We start from the raw sequence: 22,190 nt of genomic DNA on the forward strand, positions 1-22,190 counted from the left end.
TACACACACGCACGCCGACACACACGCTTGCAGGCACACACACACACAAAAGGGAGGAGAGTTCCAGATTGTTCCATTTAAGTGGGTCATGCTTTCCTACGATCTCTTGAAAGAAAAATAGCTTTTGCGCATTTCTCGCCGAGAGGCAATCGCACTCCGCCATGGTTTTTTGGATTTATGCCTTATGAGTGGTTGGCAGGGATGGTTGTGGAATAGGCCTGTGATGCAGGGCTGCCTGAATGGCTGGGAGTAAGATGGGGATGAGTGTGTGATTGGCTATGATTATGAAGTTTTACAGGGATTTTGGAGCTGAGCTGAACCGATGGGGCTGGGACAGGAAGGGGGGGGGTTGTGTGACAATCCAGTGTTCAGACAGCTTTGTGACAGTTCAGTGTCCAGACAGCTTTGTGACAGTTCAGTGTCCAGACAGCTTTGTGACAGTTCAGCTCCAGACGGCTTTGTGACAGTCCAGCGTCCAGACAGCTTTGTGACTGTTCAGTATCCAGACAGCTATTTTACAGTCCAGTGTCCAGACAGCTATTTTACAGTTCAGTGTCCAGACAGCTATTTTACAGTTCAGTGTCCAGACAGCTATTTTACAGTTCAGTGTCCAGACTGTCATTTAATGAGCAGTGCAATGAGTAGTTTAAAGTAATGGTTTGTGAACTAGACTGGAGAGCTACTGTCACATCCTGACCAGTAAAGGGGTCTATTTGTTATTGTAGTTTGGTCAGGACGTGGCAGAGGGTATTTACTGTAACTCAGTAAAAAAATTGAAATTGTTGCATGTTGCGTTTATATTTTTGTTCAGTATATGTTCGGTGTTGTCTGATTTTTTTCCTAGAACAAGCGACTGTCACAGGAAATGGCCAGCTAGCTGCATAAAGGAACCATCTGCAAAATAATTTGTGTTGTCAGTCACCCAGGTTAGTGTGCATGCCAGCATAATGTGTATCCAATTTCATATAATAGGTGGGTCATATCCTGAATGCTGATTGGGTAAAAGTGCATTCCTGCTGGTGTCTATTCCACAAGTTACCACCGGCTAAATCTATGACGTTAAAATGCCTATTTACTCTGTTCCATCTGACTGATCAATCCACTGTCTTATCAGCCCAGGCAGGGAAGTTATAAACTTGATCTCCACTATAAAAAGCATCAAGACATTATCTCACATTTCTTTTAGACTAACATTTAGTTTTCAAAAGTGGAGATTTGTATAAACCGGCATCATTTGTATGGATATAAACAAAGAAATGTCAATTGACAAAAGGTCAAACTAAACGAAGTGCAACTAGTTTGCAATTCAGTTGATGTTATTGTGTTAGCTGTGTTGTTGGCTAGCTCCTCTGAACAACAGTGTCCTAACGAGAGAGCACATTTTCTATGCCAGGCGAAATCACTCCTCATTAGCTCATTGTTATGGATGTATCCAAATAAATGTCACTAGAAAACAGCGTAAACAAATGCAGCTACTGTTGTTATTCTGTCTGCACTGTTTGACGTGACTGTAAGTTAGCCGTAGTTGGCTAGCTAGCAAGCAAGGGATAAGAGCATTGCCAGACAGTATGGCAATGGAACATTTAGAATGAGCAACATAGATACAGAACAAAAAGACTGAACGACTGGGTCGCGTCTCTGGCAACCGAACCAATAAAACGTACGACCAGCCGTACGACCAGCCGGCTTGGGTAGCAACCCTAGATTTGTTTTCGGGACAGTATCTTGTGGAAGGATTAAATAGTATGAGTACATTTATTTTAAAAAAATACGTTTTTACTGAAAGCATGTCAATCATTATTTGAATATCTTGGTAACCCTTTAATGCCCTCGAAGCCGGTGTTTGGAGGCTATATGGGCACCACTTTGTCTCGGGCCTAACAATGCCCGTGCCAATATATCCTTCAAACACTGGCTTCAAGGGCATTATCATTGAATCATATTGTGGTTTGAATGATAGGACAGCATTTTGATTACCACCTTAATAGACATACCCAAACGTAATCATTTTCATGAGATGGCCAAAAACAATAACTGGTAATGTTGCATAGTTTTAGAAAGATCTGGAACTCACATTTCTGGTTAAAACATTTATATAAATTGCTGAGGTCTACTTACTTCAAGTACATAGTATAAGTATTATGAAAATGTGAAAATTCATACATTATTTTTGTTCCTATTTGTCACGTCCTGACCAGCAGAGGGAGCAATTGGATTAGTTTTGGTCAGGATGTGGCAGGGTTTTGTGTGTTAAGTGTTGGTGATTGGACTCCCAATTGAAGGCAGGTGTGTTGAGTTGCCTTTGATTGGGAGTCCTATATAGTAGTGTGTGTTTTTCTTTGGGGTTGTGGGTGCCTGCAAAACTGTTGCTGTCGTGTTTATTGTTGGTTTTCCTGTGGATGCTTTACTTGAGTTTATTAATAAAAAACTATGAGTATCCACATACCCGCTGCGCCTTGGTCCATTCCTAACGACAAGCCTTACACTATTCAATAAAAGTGGGGCAATAGGGCTTGATATTACTGGACTACTGTGACAGTGTAGTAACAATCAAACTATAAACGACTTACTATCATATTTCACCTTTCTTAGAACTGTAAAATAAATATTAACATACTTAGTGACAGTACAATATTGGCAACATTTCATATAACTGACGACAGATAATTTTCTCCTAAACGTCCTCTGAGCAGCGCAGAAACGCCATTCAATGTTTGTAGACTCGTTACAACTTCAGCTTTAAGCACTAAGTGATTTTGTCCATCTCTGACCCAGACAAAGTGCTGTTTCAATTCTCTGCTATTATTTAGTTAAGAGCATCTCTGACCCAGACAAAGTGGTGGTGTTTTTTTCATGTTGCGTGGTTTAAATCTGGCTGAGAATAGCACAGCGAGATGAAAGCACAACAGTTGGGATTCACTAGACACATCAAACTCAACTCTGGACCTCAAAGCCATTTCCACTGTGTTTTTTCATTGTCCCTTCTAATCAAGGACTGATTTAGACCTTTATTTAACTAGGCAAGTCAGTTAAGAACAAATTCTTATTTACAATGACAGCCTACCGGGGAACAGTGGGCTAACTGCCTTGTTCAGGTGCAGAACAACAGATTATTACCTTGTCAGCTTGGTGATTCAATCCAGCAATCTTTTGGTTACTGGCCCAACACTCTAACCACTAGGCTACCTGCCACCCCAAAATGAATTAGCGGGTAGAACAGAAAACCAGCAGGCTCCAGACCTCTTAGAGTCAGAGTTGAATAACCCTGCACTAGACCGTCAACTTTCATATGCCATCTCCCAGGCTGGGCACTGTCGCTCAGAGGAAGAGAAAATCGATTATTTGTCTGCATAGGCCAGAAAATGTGACACGTCCCTATGCAAATGTGGGGTCTGAAACCTGATTCCGCTGAGAGAGTGTCTCATAGACAGATGGGTCTTTCTAGCACTATAAGACACGGGACCCTGTGACGTTCACAGAGAGTTTTGTACACCAAAATGTCAGTCGGAACCGGTTCAGAACCGCTCAAAGTACCCCAAATAGGGGACTTAACATCTAAGATGATTTATAATACATATCTTACTACCACAAGGAATCGATTGGTTTCTTTGTGCTGTAACTGCCCGACTATGCTAAAATGTAAACTGGGCTAGAGTAAAAGCTAGTGTATAATAACAATGCTACATTAGGTTATGTCAGACTGGTGTATAATAACAATACTACATTAGGTTATGTCAGACTGGTGTATAATAACAATACTACATTAGGTTATGTCACACTGGTGTATAATAATAATACTACATTAGGTTATGTCAGACTGGTGTATAATAACAATGCTACATTAGGTTATGTCAGACTGGTGTATAATAACAATGCTACATTAGGTTATGTCAGACTGGTGTATAATAACAATACTACATTAGGTTATGTCAGACTGGTGTATAATAACAATACTACATTAGGTTATGTCAGACTGGTGTATAATAACAATACTACATTAGGTTATGTCAGACTGGTGTATAATAACAATACTACATTAGGTTATGTCAGACTGGTGTATAATAACAATACTACATTAGGTTATGTCAGACTGGTGTATAATAACAATACTACATTAGGTTATGTCAGACTGGTGTATAATAACAATACTACATTAGGTTATGTCAGACTGGTGTATAATAACAATACTACATTAGGTTATGTCAGACTGGTGTATAATAACAATGACTACATTAGGTTATGTCAGACTGGTGTATAATAACAATACTACATTAGGTTATGTCAGACTGGTGTATAATAACAATAGCTACATTAGGTTATGTCAGACTGGTGTATAATAACAATACTACATTAGGTTATGTCAGACTGGTGTATAATAACAATACTACATTAGGTTATGTCAGACTGGTGTATAATAACAATACTACATTAGGTTATGTCAGACTGGTGTATAATAACAATACTACATTAGGTTATGTCAGACTGGTGTATAATAACAATACTACATTAGGTTATGTCAGACTGGTGTATAATAACAATACTACATTAGGTTATGTCAGACTGGTGTATAATAACAATACTACATTAGGTTATGTCAGACTGGTGTATAATAACAATGCTACATTAGGTTATGTCAGACTGGTGTATAATAACAATACTACATTAGGTTATGTCAGACTGGTGTATAATAACAATACTACATTAGGTTATGTCAGACTGGTGTATAATAACAATACGGAGCCTCCAGCGACGGTCCGCAGCCCAGAGCCTCCAGCGATGCTGGCGGGTTCGCAGGATGAGAGGGTTCTTCATCCTGCACCAGAACCGCCTCCGATGCGGGATGAGAAGGTTCTTCGTCCTGCACCAAAGCCGCCACCAACACTAGACATCCCCCCTAACCCTCCCTTTTGGTTTCAGGTTTTGCGGCCAGAGTCCGCACCTTTGGGGGGGGGGGGTACTGTCACGTCCTGACCATAGAGAGCTCGTATTTTTCTATGGTAGAGTAGGTCAGGGCGTGACTGGGGGGGTTTTGTCTAGTTTATTTCTTTCTATGTTGTTCTAGGTTCTTTTTTCTAGGTTGGGGTTTTCGTATGATTCCCAATTAGAGGCAGCTGGTCATCGTTGTCTCTAATTGGGGATCATATTTAAGTTGTTGTGTTTCCCACTAGTGTTTGTGGGAGATTATTTTGAGTTTATGCATGTAGCACCTCTTCATGACGGTTTGTTTTTGTTTATAGTTTATTGTCTGTCTTGCATAGTTTCACATAGAAATAAAGATGTGGAACGATATGCACGCTGCGCCTTGGTCTCTTTCATACGACATCCGTGACAATGTCAGACTGGATGTGGGCCTGGACTGTGCCTTGCTTTGTTCTCTGTCTGTGACGCGGTGCTCAGGATAGAGTGTGAAGGGAAAAACACCTCCGGAGGAATAAAACACAGCCACTACCTCTTTCTCTCTCCTCTCCTCTTCTCCCTTCCATCCCTCTCCTCCCTTCCTCTGTCCACAATGACTCATCCCACCCAGTGAGAGATGGGGAGAGAGAGAGCGAGAGAGAGGGCGAGAGAGCGAGAGAGAGAGAGCGAGAGGAGAAGAAGAGGAAGAGAGAGAGAGAGAGAGAGAGAGAGAGAGAGAGAGAGAGAGAGAGAGAGAGAAAGAGGAGAAGAAGAGATGGGAAGAGAGAGAGCGAGACGGATAAAGGAAAAGAGAGAGAAAATCTGAAAAATAATTATGTTTTGTTGAATGACAAAGATTAAATCATAGTCTATATATCCTGTTTACTGGCGACATCCAAATGATGGGATTCAATTCTTACTCTGAACGTGATCCCTCCATTATCCTCCTTTCTAATCATTGTGCCATTGCACAGCATGTATTTAAACAAATTAAATGTTTGTGATATTGTCTCTTAGATCAAACACACCCAACTCATTCAGGTATTATTCACTAGACATAATGAACATCACATACTCTCCTTGACCTATTTTTTTTTGGTTTTATTTAACCAGGTAAGTTGGCTAAGAACACATTCTCATTTACAGCAACGACCTGGGGAACAGTTACCGGGGAGTGGAGGGGGGATGAATGAGCCAATTGAAAGCTGGGGATGATTAGGTGGCCATGATGGTATGGTAATTCCCAGATGGGGAATTTAACCAGGACACCAGGTTTAACACCCCTACTCTTACGATACATGCCATGAGATCTTTAGCGACCACAGAGAGTGGGTGTCAATCCAAAAGACAGCTCCCTACACAGGGCAATGTCCCCAATCACTGCCCTGGGATATTGGGATATTATTTTAGACCAGAGGAAAGAGTGCCTCCTACTGGTTCTCCAACACCACTTCAAGCAGCATCTGGTCTCCCATCCAGGGACTGACCAGGGTCAACCCAGTTAGCTTCAGAGGCAAGCTAGCAGTGGGATGCAGGGTGGTATGCTGCTGTCCCAAATACCCTTATCTAATCCTTAATCTCTTTACCTGCCTGGAGGTCTGTTAGTCCTGCTCAGTGGACCAGAGACCCTGTTGTGTTTCTCTGTCTGGCCATGGCCACTCACACAGTCAGGCATAAAACAGAGATGGAGTGTGTTTGTGTGGGTGTGTGGGTGTGTGTCCATGTGCATGTGTGTGGCCACAGCTCTGGCCCACAGATTTAAAGCAGTGTGTGTGTGTGTGTGTGTGTGTGTGTGTGTGTGTGTGTGTGTGTGTGTGTGTGTGTGTGTGTGTGTGTGTGTGTGTGTGTGTGTGTGTGTGTGTGTGTGTGTGTGTGTGTGTGTGTGTGTGTGTGTGAGAGAAGTGAACTCTGTCACCCGCTGGGCGTCACACACTTTCCAAAATAAACAGCTACCGCAGTCCTGTATTGCTATCGATCAGTACCCAGCAGTTTACTCTGGTTTTGGAAGGTAAGAGAGTGGGAGAGAGAGAGAAAGAGAGTTTGGGGGAAGAGAGAGAGGGTGGGGAGATAGAGGGAGAGACGGGTGCGTGAGGGGTGACCAGAGAGAGAGAGAGAGAGGTTGGGGGAAGAGAGAGGGGGTGGGGAGAGAGAGAGAGGTGGGGAGAGAGTGCGAGAGGGGTGACCAGAGAGAGCGAGAGCAAGAGAGAGAAAGATACCAGAGAGAGGTGGGGGGGAGAGAGAGGAGACAGAGAGGGGGAGGTGGGGGAGAGAGAGAGGAGACAGAGAGAGAGAGAGATACCAGAGAGAAATAGACAGAGAGTGAGGTGGGGGAGAGAGAGGAGACAGAGAAGGGGAGAGAGAGAGAGGTCAGGGAGAAATAGACAGAGAGAGAGAGGTGGGGGAGAGAGAGGAGACAGAGAGAGAGGTCAGGGAGAAATAGACAGAGAGACGTGGGGCGAGAGAGAGAGAGGAGACAGAGAGGGGGAGAGAGAGAGAAAGAGAGAGAGAGAGGTCAGGGAGAAACAGACAATTTCCCAGCAACGTTGTGTATGTGTCACCAGCAGCTTAGGAGATAGAAGGTGATTTAAACACGGACACCACTCATCCATCCTACTGTCAAGCTGTAATAAGAGGCCGCTACAGGTTCAATAGTAGCGGTCCAGACGTGTGTGTGTGTGTGTGTGTGTGTGTGTGTGTGTGTGTGTGTGTGTGTGTGTGTGTGTGTGTGTGTGTGTGTGTGTGTGAACACAACAGAGTAAAATAATCGGTAAATGGCTGGTTGTTTGGTTGACATCTTAGCCTGCCGTCTGTTTCCTGTCAAACGCTTGATTGCTGGCCTGCCCCCTCTGGCCGAGGCTCATGGGTAGGCTGGATGGAGTGGCAGCTCCATTTAAGGTTTGAGGGATCATGGATGGCTACCTCCCAGACCTGTCTGTGTGTGTGTGTCTTTGTGCTCATACGTGTGTGTGTTTGTGAGTGTGTGCGTATGTGTGTGCGTGCTCCTGCGTGTGTGTCTTAGTGTGTGTGTGTGTGTGTGTGTGTGTGTGTGTCATCTTAAGAAATAACACATACCGTTGGCCTCTATTTTCTCTGGCGTTAAAGTGGAGCTAGAGTCAAACACACATTCATTTGCAATTTCGTCAGGTTCGGCAATTTACCTGTCTTATATCAGCTCGCTTTCACTCGGTTGGGAGGGATGGAAATACTTGAGCTGTGCCCTTACAAACATGATCCAAAGTGCTAATTTCAGGCAGTGCTGATAGGGATATTTAAGACCAACCAAAAGCTGGTTTTAGCATGTAACTCAGTTGGTTATGGCAAGAATTTTGACAGAGGATAAACCGTCCAGTCGTGACGCACATTGACCATATGGGCATGGAACAAGAGAAGCCTAATGTGATTTTGGTGCCTATTTCCTTCGTATTGAGAAACATAAACATGTAAGGGTTTGTCTTGGTTAAAAACCAAGCATAGCCTCCCATCCTCTCAACGTAGGCTTCTTTTGTCCTGCCCAATGCAATCGCTAAGTAGTCTGTTGATAAAGGGTTTGGCTCCTGAGACCGCTTGGAAATAAATCTTAATCACCAAATCTTAAATATTGATTAAGCAAAATATAAAGTTTGAGAGGAGTAAAACAGTGAGTTGACATTCCCTTTTTTTTATATACATTGTAGGCAAGCCCACGTTATTTTAGCCATGCAGGTCCCATTTTGGACATGTGTAAAATCCGCTCCATCATGTAGGCTGTGTCCACGCCCATCATGAGAACCTTGGTGAATACTGTTGAACCTCGTATTCAGAAGTTATCTGTAACCTGTAACAGGTTTTCTGTTTCCTATGTTCTAAACCCAAGCCCTCCCTTAAGCCTACTGTAATGAAGGCTGGTTCAACACCAATGTGTGTCTTTTTTGTCCTGGTGATTTTATGATATCATTACTGATGGTTCCAATATAAAACATAGTACTATTTGGGAGCAGGATAATGGCGAGCGGACATTCGCCCGTTCTCTTTGTATTGGATCTTTGTCCAGCTACTGTGAAAAGTTGGATTTTGCTGTAAAACCCTCCACAGTCTGTATTGTTTTAATATTATATGCCCACGGGAGAAATGATGGTGCCTGTAAGTGTGACATAGCCTATTTAAAACAAGTTATTTTTTCATTTTGTTCAGAATTTAATTATTTGTTATCTTCTTAGGCCTCATCAGTAATGAATATAATCTTGCTTATTGACAGTGTTTGGCTTGTCCATGCCCAGCCATAATGTAATTTACAGTAAGCCTCTATATCACCAGCTTCTATATCACTGGCTCCCCAGTGGCACAGTGGTCTAATGCACTGCATCTTGGTGCTAGAGGTGTCACTAGGCTGTGATTAGGAGTCCCATAGGGTGGCGCACAATTCGAACAGTGTCGTTTGGCTGGTATAGGCTGTCATAGTAAATAATAATTTATTTTTAACTGACTTGCCTAGTTAAATTAAAATATTAGTGTGAATGCTATTGAACCCCGGCATTGACTTAGTGTACTGCAAATGAGTTCAAGACTGTATTTAGCAAAGATAGGTCTACATTTTGTTATTTTGTTTCTGTATGCCATTCAACAAACTATAAGGGACTAACATTGACATTGGAATTGATTCCAAGGCAATACATAAAAGACCGTGAATACAAAACTTGAAGCAACCACATATTTCGCCATGGAGCACGTTTTAATTGGCCAGCGAGGGGCTAAGCCTCGACACATCCACAATTTGTTTATTCATCAAAACTGAGCCCTTTAGCACCAACGCCAGCAAGTGCACCGATAATTGTGATAGTGAAAATAACTAAAATATTTCTGACTCACCCGCTGAACCTATAGCACTTAGATGTACCATTACGTTTGTTAAAATAGAGCACATAGAGTGTACAGTGTGTGAGGACATTATCTCTCCATTATCTCTCCAAATTATTTAGTTGTCTACCTGGCATACTGCACCAGTTAGACATAGCTGCTGCTATCACATCACATCACACGCTCAGCCTCCCTCCCTCTGCCTCTCTATCACCATGCAGATCCTTATGGCGATGAAGAGGAGGAGGAGGAGATGGAGGAGGAGGAAGAGAAGGAGGGGAGGAGGACTTCCACAGTGAGATAGAGTGAGAAAGAGAGAGTGTAATGTTTACTGTTAATTTTTTAAGACAGTGTTTATAAGACCCAAATCCTCTCTGCTTATTCCTCCTCTCCCTCTCTCGCTCTCTCTCTCTTTCTCTCTCTCTCTCTCTCTCTAACTCGGTCTCTCTCTACCTTAGTTTCTCCCCCTCTTTTCTCTCTGTTTCTTGCCTCCTTTCTCTCTCTGTCTGTCTCCCCCTTTCCTCCCCTCTCTCTCTGTCTGATTAGAAGGCAGTGTGTGTGTGTTTGGTTTTACTATCCTTGTGGGGACCTGAAGTCCTCACAGGGTTAGTAAAACAAGAACAAGGGTTAGGTTTATGGGCTAAGGAAAAAAGGGTTTTGAATGCTAATCAATTGTTTGGCATCCAAAAGGATTGTATAACAAATGAATGTGTGTGGACCCAGAGGGCTGTGTTAAGTCCTAGTGACAGTCAGGATCTTATAGATGTCTGCAGAGTGTCTGTCTGTCTGTCTGTCTGTCTGTCTGTCTGTCTGTCTGTCTGTCTGTCTGTCTGTCTGTCTGTCTGTCTGTCTGTCTGTCTGTCTGTCTGTCTGTCTGTCTGTCTGCTCTCTCTCTCTCTCTCTCTCTCTCTCTCTCTCTCTCTCTCTCTCTCTCTCTCTCTCTCTGTCTCTCTCTCTCTCTCACACACACACACACACAGTAGTTGCAGTACCGTGAACAAAAGCAGCTTAATGTAAAGGGGATACCCAAATATACGTCGGAGCTTAGTCCTGGTTTTGATTATGATATCTCTGTTATGATTCAGTTTCATGTCAAAATATAAAATATGTGCTAAATGTTGGTTTCCTTCTTTAGATTAATATTTCATGTGTTTCCTATTTTGAGAAAGTCCTTCAGCCAACCAATCAGTCAGCCAATCAGTCAGCCAGCCAGCCAACCAGTCAGTCAGACAGCTAGTCAGTCAGCCAGTCAGTCCGTGAGCTAGCCAGACAGCCAGCTAGTCAGTCAGCCAGCCAGCAAGTCAGTCAGTCAACCAGTCAGCTAGTTACAGGCAGACATTCAACTAGCCAGCCAGTCAGCTAGTCAGTCAGTCAGTTACCCAGCCAGCCAGCTAGTCAGTCAGCCAGCCAGCCAGCCAGTCTGCCAGTCAGCCAACCAGTCAGTCAGCTAGCCAGACAGTCAGTCAGTCAGTCAACCAGTCAGCTAGTTACAGGCAGACATTCAACTAGCCAGCCAGTCAGCTAGTCAGTCAGTCAGTTACCCAGCCAGCCAGCTAGTCAGTCAGCCAGCCAGCCAGCCAGTCTGCCAGTCAGCCAACCAGTCAGTCAGCTAGCCAGACAGTCAGGCAGTCAGTCAGTTACCCAGCCAGCTAGTCAGTCAGCCAGCCAGCCAGTCAGACAGTCAGACAGCAAGTCAGTCAGTCAACCAGTCAGCTAGTTAGACAGTCAGACATTCAGCTAGCCAGCCAGCCAGCCAGTCAGCTAGTCAGTCAGTCAGTCAGTTACCCAGCCAGCCAGCTAGTCAGTCAGTCAGCCAGCCAGCGAGTCAGCCAGCCAGCCAGTCAGCTAGTTAGACAGTCAGACATTCTGCTAGCCAGCCAGCCAGTCTGCCAGTCAGCCAGCCAGCCAGTCAGCTAGTCAGACAGTCAGGCAGCAGTCAGCCAGTCAGTCAGACAGCCAGCCAGCTAGTCAGTCAGCCAGCCAGCGAGTCAGCCAGCCAGTCAGCTAATCAGCTAATCAGACAGTCAGACAGTCAGACAGTCAGCCAGTCAGTCAGTCAGTCAGTCAGTCAGCTAGCCAGCCAGCCAGCCAGCCAGCCAACCAGCCAGCCAGGATGTCAGTCAGCCAACCAGTCAGTCAGACAGACAGCTAATCAGTCAGCCAGTCAGTCAGTGAGCTAGCCAGACAGCCAGCTAGTCAGTCAGTCAGTCAGCCAGCCAGCAAGTCAGTCAGTCAACCAGTCAGCTAGTTAAACAGTCAGACATTCAGCTAGCCAGCCAGCCAGCAAGTCAGACAGTCAGTCAGTCACCCAGCAAGCCAGCTAGTCAGTCAGTCAGCCAGCCAGGGAGTCAGTCAGTCAGCCAGCCAGTTACCCACCCAGCCAGCTAGTCAGTCAGCCAGCCAGTGAGTCAGCCAGCCAGCCAGTCAGCTAATCAGACAGTCAGCCAGTCAGTCAGTCAGCCAGTCAGCCAGCCAGCCAGCTAGTCTGACAGTCTGACAGTCAGGCAGTCAGTCAGTTACCCAGCCAGCCAGCTAGTCAGTGAGCCAGCCAGCTAGTCAGACAGTCAGACAGTCAGCCAGCCAGCCAGCCAGCCAGCCAGCCAGCCAGCCAGTCAGCCAACTAGTCAGACAGTCAGGCAGTCAGTCAGTTACCCAGCCAGTCAGCTAGTCAGACAGTCAGGCAGTCAGCCAGCCGTTACCCACCCAGCCAGCCAGCTAGTCAGTCAGCCAGCTAGTGAGTCAGCCAGCCAGCCAGTCAGCTAATCAGACAGCCAGCCAGCCAGTCAGGCAGTCAGTGAGTTACCCAGCCAGCCAGCCAGCTAGTCAGACAGTCAGCCAGTCAGACAGCAAGTCAGTCGGTCAGTCAGTCAGCCAGTTAGCCTACTGGAGCCTCTGGACAGCATGATCTGATCGGCTCCCTCTAGGCCGGCCCTCGTTGTCCTGGCAACCTGCTGACGCTCTGAGGTAGGGGAGAGGGGAGGAGGAGGGAGGCAGGGAGGGCTCCGCTCAGAGACAATGGCATTCTTTCAAAGAAAATCACTAGCACTAGGACCCTGGAGGAGGCTGGGACTCCTGTGGTGGTGGGGCAGGCCAGGCAGGCTGACTGGCTGAGCTGTGTAACACACAGCCCTGCTCAGAGAGAGAGAGGGAGCCTGCTCAGAGAGAGAGAGAGAGAGAGAGAGAGAGAGAGAGAGAGAGAGAGAGAGAAGGGGAAGAGAGAGAGACTACAGGAACGCAGTCAGTTGCCTGTGCTGCTCAGTACCAGAAACAGGGAGCTGGGGAGGAAATGGAGGGGCTCAGGATCATCGGCGGGAACTGACATTATAGACCAGGAGAGGAGAGGAGAGGAGAGGAGAGGGAGAACTATCGGAGAGGAGAGGAGGAAAGGAAGGGGCTCGTCTGCACAACAGAAGATTTCTAAGGTGACTTTATGTCTCTTTTCAATAGCTGGATGTGGTGAGATGGGGAGGGATGTGTGTCTGTGTGTGGAAAGAGATCTTTTAGCTTCCAGAAGAGGTTGAGTGTTGACATGTGCTGCATCGCTTCACTTCTAAGTAGAGAGAGGAAAATAAACGGAGTGTGTGTGAGTGTGTGTGTTTTTTTCTGTGTGTTTTTCTGTGAGACAGACAGAGAGAGAGTGTTATGTGGCTGTTTTGAAGGGAGGGTTAACCTTTTACTGCAGTGGGATAAGTCAGCCTCACACAGAGTGTTTCTTGGTAGTCTAAAACAAATCTACTTTAAAACAAAAGTATACACCTCACACACATGGTTATGGGCTTCAGAAAAAGAAACACCTGTCAGATATAGAGTTAATTTGTATTACATTTTGAGTTTATAATCCCAATATTACACTTTTATACATCACAGAAGACTGAAATATAACAAAACCATTTGACATAGAAACACAGGATTTTCAGGGTTTAAAAAAATGAATTATGCAAAATATGAATAACATTCCACCCATGAGGCCACTAGGTCATTTGACTGCAGGAAAGGGGTACATGGAAATCTATCTTGACAGTTGTTGACTGGAATGAAAGGGTTCAGAGAAGTGTACACTTCTAAGGGAACAGGGTGATCCCGTCCACGCTGAAGATGACTCATGTTAGAAGTAGAGATCAAGGCAGGGAGAGAGGGAGAGAGTGAGAGAGAGAGAGAGCAAGAGAGAGAGAGAACGAGAGAGAGAGAGAGAGAGAGCAAGAGAGAGAGAGAACGAGAGAGAGAGAGAGTGATCAAGGGAGGGAGAGATGGAGAGAGTGAGAGCGAGAGAGAGAGAGATGGAGAGAGAGAGCGAGAGAGTGTTGTTTGTGTCGCACTGCTTTGCTTTATCTTGGCCATGTCACAGTTGTAAATGAGAACTTGTTCTCAACTAGCTTACCTGGTTAAATAAAGGTGAAATAAAAAAAATAAAAAAAGAGAGAGAGAGCAAGAGATAGAGAGAGAGAGAGACAGAAAATATCTCAGTCAATTCCAAACTTCTGTGCATTTACTAATGACATATTCTGGGTGAGGGAGAAACCAGTAATATTAGTGCCAGATAGGTACATGATTCCCATAGCCTGAGGGACATCCCATGACCATTACTTCCCTGTAGTATTTACATTGTATTTATCTGACAGTAATACACAATGTAACCATCATCCATTTTGTCTTTTTAAAATCTTTTATAGTATTTATCAACCAAAGATTCCCCAATACAACAGCAGTAGTACAGTACCTGTACACATGATTATATGGACTATTAATATTACTACTGAAATAAACGGGATCTCATTATCCTCTTTGCATTGTACTGTATTTACTGAAATTCTATACGTATATGCTGCTTTGGCAATATCTACAAATTGTATTTCACACCAATAAAGCAATCTGAATTTGAGAGAGAGAGAGAGAGAGAGAGAGAGAGAGAGAGAGAGGAGAGAGAGAGAGAGAGAGAGAGAGAGAGAGAGAGAGAGAGAGAGAGAGAGAGGAGAGAGGGAGGGAGAGGAAGAGAGGAAGAGAGAGAGAGGTTTGGGTTGTTAATATACAGTACAATATGTCCAAGGATAGAGAGAGAAGAGAGAGGGAGAGAGAGAGAGAGAAAGAGAGAGGGAGAGAGAGAGAGGAAGAGAGAGGGAGAGAGAGAGAAAGAAAGAGAGAAAGAGAGAGGAAGAGAGAGGGAGAAAGAGAGAGGGAGAGAGAGGGAAAGAAAGAGAGAAAGAGAGAGGAAGAGAGAGAGAGAGAGAGAGAGAGCGAGAGAAAGAGAGAGGGAGAGAGAGAGGAAGAGAGAGAGAGAGAGAGAGAGGAAGAGAGAGGGAGAGGTTTAGGTTGTTATTACACAGTACAATGTGTCCAAGGATAGAGAGAGGAGAGACATTTGGAGTGTGCCCCTGGCTTTCCATAAATAAAAACCAAGAAAATGGTGCCATCTGGTTTGATCGGACACTTTTTTTCAATTTTCGCCTAAAATGACATACCCAAATCTAACTGCCTGTAGTTCAGGACTTGAAGCAAGGATATGCATTTTCTTGGTACCAGCTGAAAGGAAACACTTTGAAGTTTGTGGAAATGTGAAAGGAATGTAGGACAATATAACACGTTAGATCTGGTAAAAGATAATACAAAGAAAAAAAACGACCCGTTCATTTGTATTTTTCTTTACCATCAACTTTGAAATGCAAGGGAAAGGCAATAATGTATTATTCCAGCCCAGGTGCAACTTAGATTTTGCCCACTAGATGGCAGCAGTGTATGTGCAAAGTTTTAGACTGATCCAATGAACCATTGTATTTATGTTCAAAATTTGGTATCAAGTAGGCCCAAATGTGCCTAATTTGTTTTTTAATAACTTTTCATGTTCAAAACTGTGCACTCTCCTCTAACAATAGCATGGTATTCTTTCACTGTAATAGCTACAGTAAATTGCACAGTGCAGTTAGATTTTACAAAAATGTAAGCTTTCTGACAATATCAGCTATGTCTATGTAAATAACACATTCTCTTGTTACTTACAACCTCATGCTAATTGCATTAGCCTACGTTAGCTCAACCGTCCCGCAGGGGACCCATCAATCCTGAATAACTTTAATATTAGAAATTTGAAATGATATACTGAAGTATATTTAAAACCAAATACTTTTAGAGTTTTACTGAAGTATAATTTTACTGGGTGACTCACTTTTACTTGAGTCATTTTCTATTAAGATATCTTTACTTTACTCAAGTTTGACAGTTGAGTACTTTTTCCACCACTGTGTGTGTGAGTGTGTGTGTGTGTGCATGCCTGAGTGTGTGTGTGAGTGCATGTGTGTGTGTGTGTGGGTGCATGTGTGTGTGTGTGTCTGAGTGTGTGTGTTTGTTTGTGACAAACAGGTTGAGAGAGTCAGATCTGTTCAGACGCACAGCAACAGTGGAAATAGTGGGTAAGGCTGAGCACTAGCACACACACACATACACACTGCTCACACACGCTAACACACACACACACACACACACACACACACACACACACACACACACACTGCTCACACACGCTAACACATACACACACTGCTCACACACGCTAACACACACACACACCGCTCACACACGCTAACACACACACACACACTGCTCACACAAGCACACTGCTCACGTACGCTAACACACACACACTGCTCACACACGCTAACACACACACACACACACACACACACACACACACACACACACACACACACACACACACACACACACACACACACACACACACACACACACACACACACACACACACACACACACACACGCACGCTAACACACACACACTGCTCACATATGCTAACACACACACTGCTCACACACGCTAACACACACAATCTCCTGCCAGCTGAACATCTGTGTGTGTGTGTTTCGTGAGAGTGAACGAGTCTGTAATTATCGGGTGCGTGTCATGTGTGTGTTTTCGCCAGTGAACATCTCTGTAAGTAAGCATGTTAGCATTTCACGGTAAGTCTCTGTCTCTGTGTGTGTGTGTTACATCTCTGTCAGTAAGCATTTCACGGTAAGGTCTACACCTGTTGTATTCAGCGCCCGTGTCAGATACATTTGATTTGATTGCAACAGTGTTTGTTTTTCTATTATTGTAGGGTGTGTGTGTTACATCTCTATCTGTGTACACATCTCTATCTGTGTGTTACATCTCTATCTGTGTACACATCTCTATCTGTGTGTTACATCTCTATCTGTGTGTTACATCTCTATCTGTGTGTGTTACATCTCTATCTGTGTACACATCTCTATCTGTGTACACATCTCTATCTGTGTGTTACATCTCTATCTGTGAACACATCTCTATCTGTGTACACATCTCTATCTTTGTGTTACATCTCTATGTGTGTGTGTTACATCTCTATCTGTGTGTTACAATTCTGTCTCTGTGTGTGTTACATCTCCATCTGTGTGTGTTACATCTCCATCTGTGTGTTACATCTCTATCTGTGTGTGTTACATTTCTGTCTGTGTGTTACATCTCTATCTGTGTGTGTTACATCTCTATCTGTGTGTTACAATTCTGTCTTTGTGTGTGTTACATCTCTATCTGTGTGTTACAATTCTGTCTCTGTGTGTGTTACATCTCTATCTGTGTGTTACATCTCTATCTGTGTGTTACATCTCTATCTGTGTGTGTTACATCTCCACCTGTGTGTAACATCTCTGTCTCTGTGTGTTACATCTCTATCTGTATGTGTTACATCTCTATCTGTGTGTGTTACATCTCTATCTGTGTGTGTTACATCTCCACCTGTGTATAACATCTCTGTCTCTGTGTGTTACATCTCTATCTGTGTGTGTTACAATTCTGTCTCTGTGTGTGTTACATCTCTATCTGTGTGTTACATCTCTATCTGTGTGTTACATCTCTGTCTGTGTGTAACATCTCTATCTGTGTGTGTTACATTTCTGTCACTGTGTGTGTTACATCTCTATCTGTGTGTTACATCTCTATCTGTGTGTGTTACATCTCTATCTGTGTGTGTTAGATTTATATCTGTGTGTGTTACATTTATATCTGTGTGTGTTACATCTCTATCTGTGTGTGTGTTACATTTCTGTCTCTGTGTGTGTTACATCTCTGTCTGTGTGTGTGTTACATCTCTGTCTGTGTGTGTTACATTTCTGTCTCTGTGTGTGTTACATCTCTGTCTGTGTGTGTTACATCTCTATCTGTGTGTGTGTTACATTTCTGTCTCTGTGTGTGTTACATCTCTGTCTGTGTGTGTTACATCTCTGTCTGTGTGTGTTACACCTCTGTCTGTGTGTGTTACATCTCTGTCTGTGTGTGTTACATCTCTGTCTGTGTGTGTGTGTTATTTAACCTCTATCTATTTATGTGTGTTATTAAATTTGTATATATGTATCTGTCTGTGTGTTATTAAATCTCTACATTTTTATCTGTCTGTGTGTTATTAAATCTCTACATTTTTATCTGTCTGTGTGTTATTAAATCTCTACATTTTTATCTGTCTGTGTGTTATTAAATCTCTACATTTTTATCTGTCTGTGTGTTATTAAATCTCTACATTTTTATCTGTCTGTGTGTTATTAAATCTCTATCTATGTATCTGTCTGTGTGTGTATAAATGTATATGCACGGCAGTGCAGGGAATGTTCACTTGTCAGATAGTGTATCTATTTCCATTTCTGTCTTCATGTCTGTGGTCTGTGTGCGTGATTGGCTCAGCTATTTTTATATCTCCATGTCCTTATGTGTTTGAGCGAGAGAGAGAGCGAGAGAGAGAACCTGTGACGATCTTATCAGGAGCTTTCAGTGTGGTAGTTCATTCATAATTCACCCGCCCCATAGCATCGTTCATTCAGATATTACCCGCCGTGGCTGTGTTGACTCAGGATGTCACCCTCACGTCTTCCTATGAACCCCTCTATGGAGGAACTCAGGACCGTGACACCTGTAACTGACACACCACCAACATCAATATACTATTGATGCAAAAGTGTGACATGTCCTTTTTATTTTAATGAAACCTTCATTTATCCCAGATAAAACATGTGATTGTCTTGATCTAGCATAGACAGATAATGCACAGCTAATATCGGTCCTCTATGGTTTCCAGCAGTCGTCTGCTTTTGTCCATATTGACATATCCAGTCCTCTGTAGTCTGGACATGAGAGTGAAGGGCAAGTCAATGTCATAGAGACCATCTTAAACCAAAAGGGTCAATAGCGACTTTAGATTTTACACAAGAGGTCAGCACTGAAAAAGGCAATATTTAACTCTTCGAGCTAATTCACATAACCCTCCTCTCTCCCCCTTCCTCCCTCCTTCCTCCACCCTCCCTCCTCCCTCCACCTCCCCCTCCTCCCGCCTTACTCCCCCTCCTCCCTCCTCCTTCCTAATTGTCATTGACTAGCCACCTTACTGTGCCCAAATGGAGTCATTGCCCACAGTACCGCGAGCCCGGCTCAATTGGCCCCGCTCACGCCAGTTAAAAAGCACCAGTGTGTGTGTGTGTGTGTGTGTGTGTGTGTGTGTGTGTGTGTGTGTGTGTGTGTGTGTGTGTGTGTGTGTGTGTGTGTGTGTGTGTGTGTGTGTGTGTGTGTGTGTGTGTGTGTGTGTGTGTGTGTGTGTGTGTGTATGTATGCTCTCGCTAGCTCACGGTCTATAAAGCCACCAGCTTAGGTCACAATAGAGCATATAAATGAACAACATTGTAGTCTTTCAGGGAGTTGCTGTCATTGCTGTTGGTTGCTGATAGATTTGAAAGCCTAGCTGGCAGTGTGGTGGGTGTGTCTGCTTAGCTTTTAATGACACAGTAAAAGAGGGAAAAGACTCTTGTTGAAAAGCTTTGGCTTCTTAAAGGTGAGCAGTTTATGGTAGAATAGTAAAGGGTTCAGTCCAAAGGAGTGTGTTTTGGACTGAATATTATGTGTGTGTGTGGGTGTGTCTGTGTGGGTGTGTGTGTGTGTGTGTGTCTGTGTGGGTTTGTGTCTGTGTGGGTTTGTGTGTGTGTGTGTGTGTGTGTGTGTGTGTGTGTGTCTGTGTGGGTTTGTGTGTGGGTGGGTTTGTGTGTGTGTGTGTGTGTGTGTGTGTGTGTGTGTGTGTGTGTGTGTGTGCGTGCATGGTGGAGGTATGCCGCGATGCTGCGCTGGTTGCTAAGCGGAGCAGGGACGTGGGTGGAAGGTGGAAGGAATTCCTGTTGACAGGAACGTTTGTTTATGCAGGGAGGGGAAGTGTGTGTTGTGTTCTGTGTGTGTGTGTGTTGCTTGGTGGTGAACACACACACACATGCAAAGAACACATACACACACTTTCCCTCGGCATGGTGCTTCCCGGATAAACAAACGTTCCTGTCGACAGGAAATCCTTCCACCCACATCCCTGCTTCGCTTAGCAACCAGCACAGCGTCACGGCATACCTCCACACACACACACACACACACACACACACACACACACACACACACACACACACACACACACACACACACACACACACACACACACACACACACACACACACACACACACACACACACACACACACACACACACACACCCCCTTCTAGTGTTGGATTTTTTCTTTGGCTTGCATAACGTCCTGGTCGGTGTAATTTGGATGTTCTGTACTTCTTGATGTACCTCGTGGCACTTCCCCCAAAACCCCCATGACGTTATCCCCATAGCACGGACCTGCTCTCTTTCTGTCTCTCTCTCTCCCGCCTCTCTCTCTCCCCTCTTCTCCCTCCGTCTGTCTCTCCGTTCGCTGATGTCATGCCTGTTTTATAGTGTCCCACACGTGAGGACTGCCATATGATCTCACCACCGGCATGGCTCCCACTATAGTTACCTCATTCACATTACGTGAGAGGGAGGGGTGACGTCAGCCCCTCTGGCTAGCTACAGTGATGTCATAGTTGGAAGGAGCCATACAAAGGCATGGCAGTCAGCTAGCCAGAGGAGAGGAGAGGTTTATATAATGTGTTTACCTCGGTGCTTTGCTCTTTACAGTAGACACTGTTATCAGGGGCATTAATGACACACTTTGGGGTATCGTTTTCAACTAAACACTTGGTTTCACATTAAGTTGAGAGTTTGGGGGTTGGGGAATTACTCTCAAATTCGTAGATTGAGTTATGGATGTTAGAATTGACAGGCCAGGAGATCAACATATTTTGAAGCCATACATAGTTTGTTTACAAAGACATCTATGGGTATATCATTAATATCACAGATTACACATTTAAGTCTCTGAAGGGACTGGTAGAGTCTGGTAGAGACTGGTAGAGACTGGTAGAGTCTAGTAGAGTCTAGAAGAGTCTAGAAAAGTCTGGTACAGACTGGTAGAGTCTGGTAGAGATTGGTAGAGTCTGGTAGAGTCTGATCTAATGGCCTTCTGCTCTGATGTTAGAAGGGAGATTTGACCTCTACAGAGTCCTTTATAGCCCACTGTATAGCCCACTGTTAAGCAGCCACTGTATAGCCCACTGTATAGCCCAGTAGCAATGCCACTGTATAGCCCACTGTATAGCCCAGTAGCAATGCCACTGTATAGCCCACTGTATAGCCCACTGAATAGCCCACTTTATAGCCCACTGTTAAGCAGCCACTGTTAAGCAGCCACTGAATAGCCCACTGTATAGCCCACTGTTAAGCAGCCACTGTATAGCCCACTGTATAGCCCACTGTATAGCCCACTGAATAACCCACTGTATAGCCCACTGTATAGCCCAGTAGCAATGCCACTGTATAGCCCACTGTATAGCCCACTGAATAGCCCACTTTATAGCCCACTGTTAAGCAGCCACTGTTAAGCAGCCACTGTTAAGCAGCCACTGTATAGCCCACTGTATAGCCCACTGTATAGCCCACTGTATAGTCCACTGTATAGCCCACTGTTAAGCAGCCACTGTATAGCCCACTGTATAGCCCACTAGATAGCCCACTAGATAGCCTACTGAATTGCCCACGGTATAGCCCACTATATAGCCCACTGAATAGCCCACTGAATAGCCCACTGTATAGCAGTCACTGTATAGCCCACGGTATAGTTACTGTATAGCCCACTGTATAGTTACTGTCTAGCCCACTATATAGTTACTGTATAGCCCACTGTATAGTTATTGTATAGCCCACTGAATAGCCCACTGTATAGCAGTCACTGTATAGCCCACTGTATAGTTACTGTATAGCCCACTATATAGTTACTGTATAGCCCACTGAATAGCCCACTATATAGTTACTGTATAGCCCACTGTATAGTTACTGTATAGCCCACTGTATAGTTACTGTATAGCCCACTGTATAGCCCACTGTATAGCCCACTGTATAGTTACTGCATAGCCCACTGTATTGTTACTGTATAGCCCACTGTATAGCCCACTCTATAGCCCACTCTATAGCCCACTGTATAGCCCACTGTATAGCCCACTGTATAGTTACTGTATAGCCCACTGTATAGCCCACTGTATAGTTACTGTATAG

At 44.3% G+C, this 22,190-nt stretch overlaps 1 protein-coding gene across 1 annotated transcript in view; it reads left to right on the forward strand.

Annotated features, from left to right (window-relative positions):
* The first annotated feature begins 12,857 nt into the window (after positions 1-12,857).
* ches1 (checkpoint suppressor 1) overlaps positions 12,858-22,190 on the forward strand; it is an 85,213-nt gene continuing 75,880 nt past the window's right edge. The window contains exon 1 of the mRNA XM_045721092.2: positions 12,858-13,151. The gene's annotated coding sequence lies outside the window, so the exon portion shown is untranslated. The remainder of the gene's footprint in view (positions 13,152-22,190) is intronic.

This window comes from Salmo salar, chromosome 06 (genome assembly GCF_965601325.2).
Source record: "Salmo salar chromosome 06, fSalSal1, whole genome shotgun sequence".
Classification (NCBI taxonomy): domain Eukaryota; kingdom Metazoa; phylum Chordata; class Actinopteri; order Salmoniformes; family Salmonidae; genus Salmo; species Salmo salar.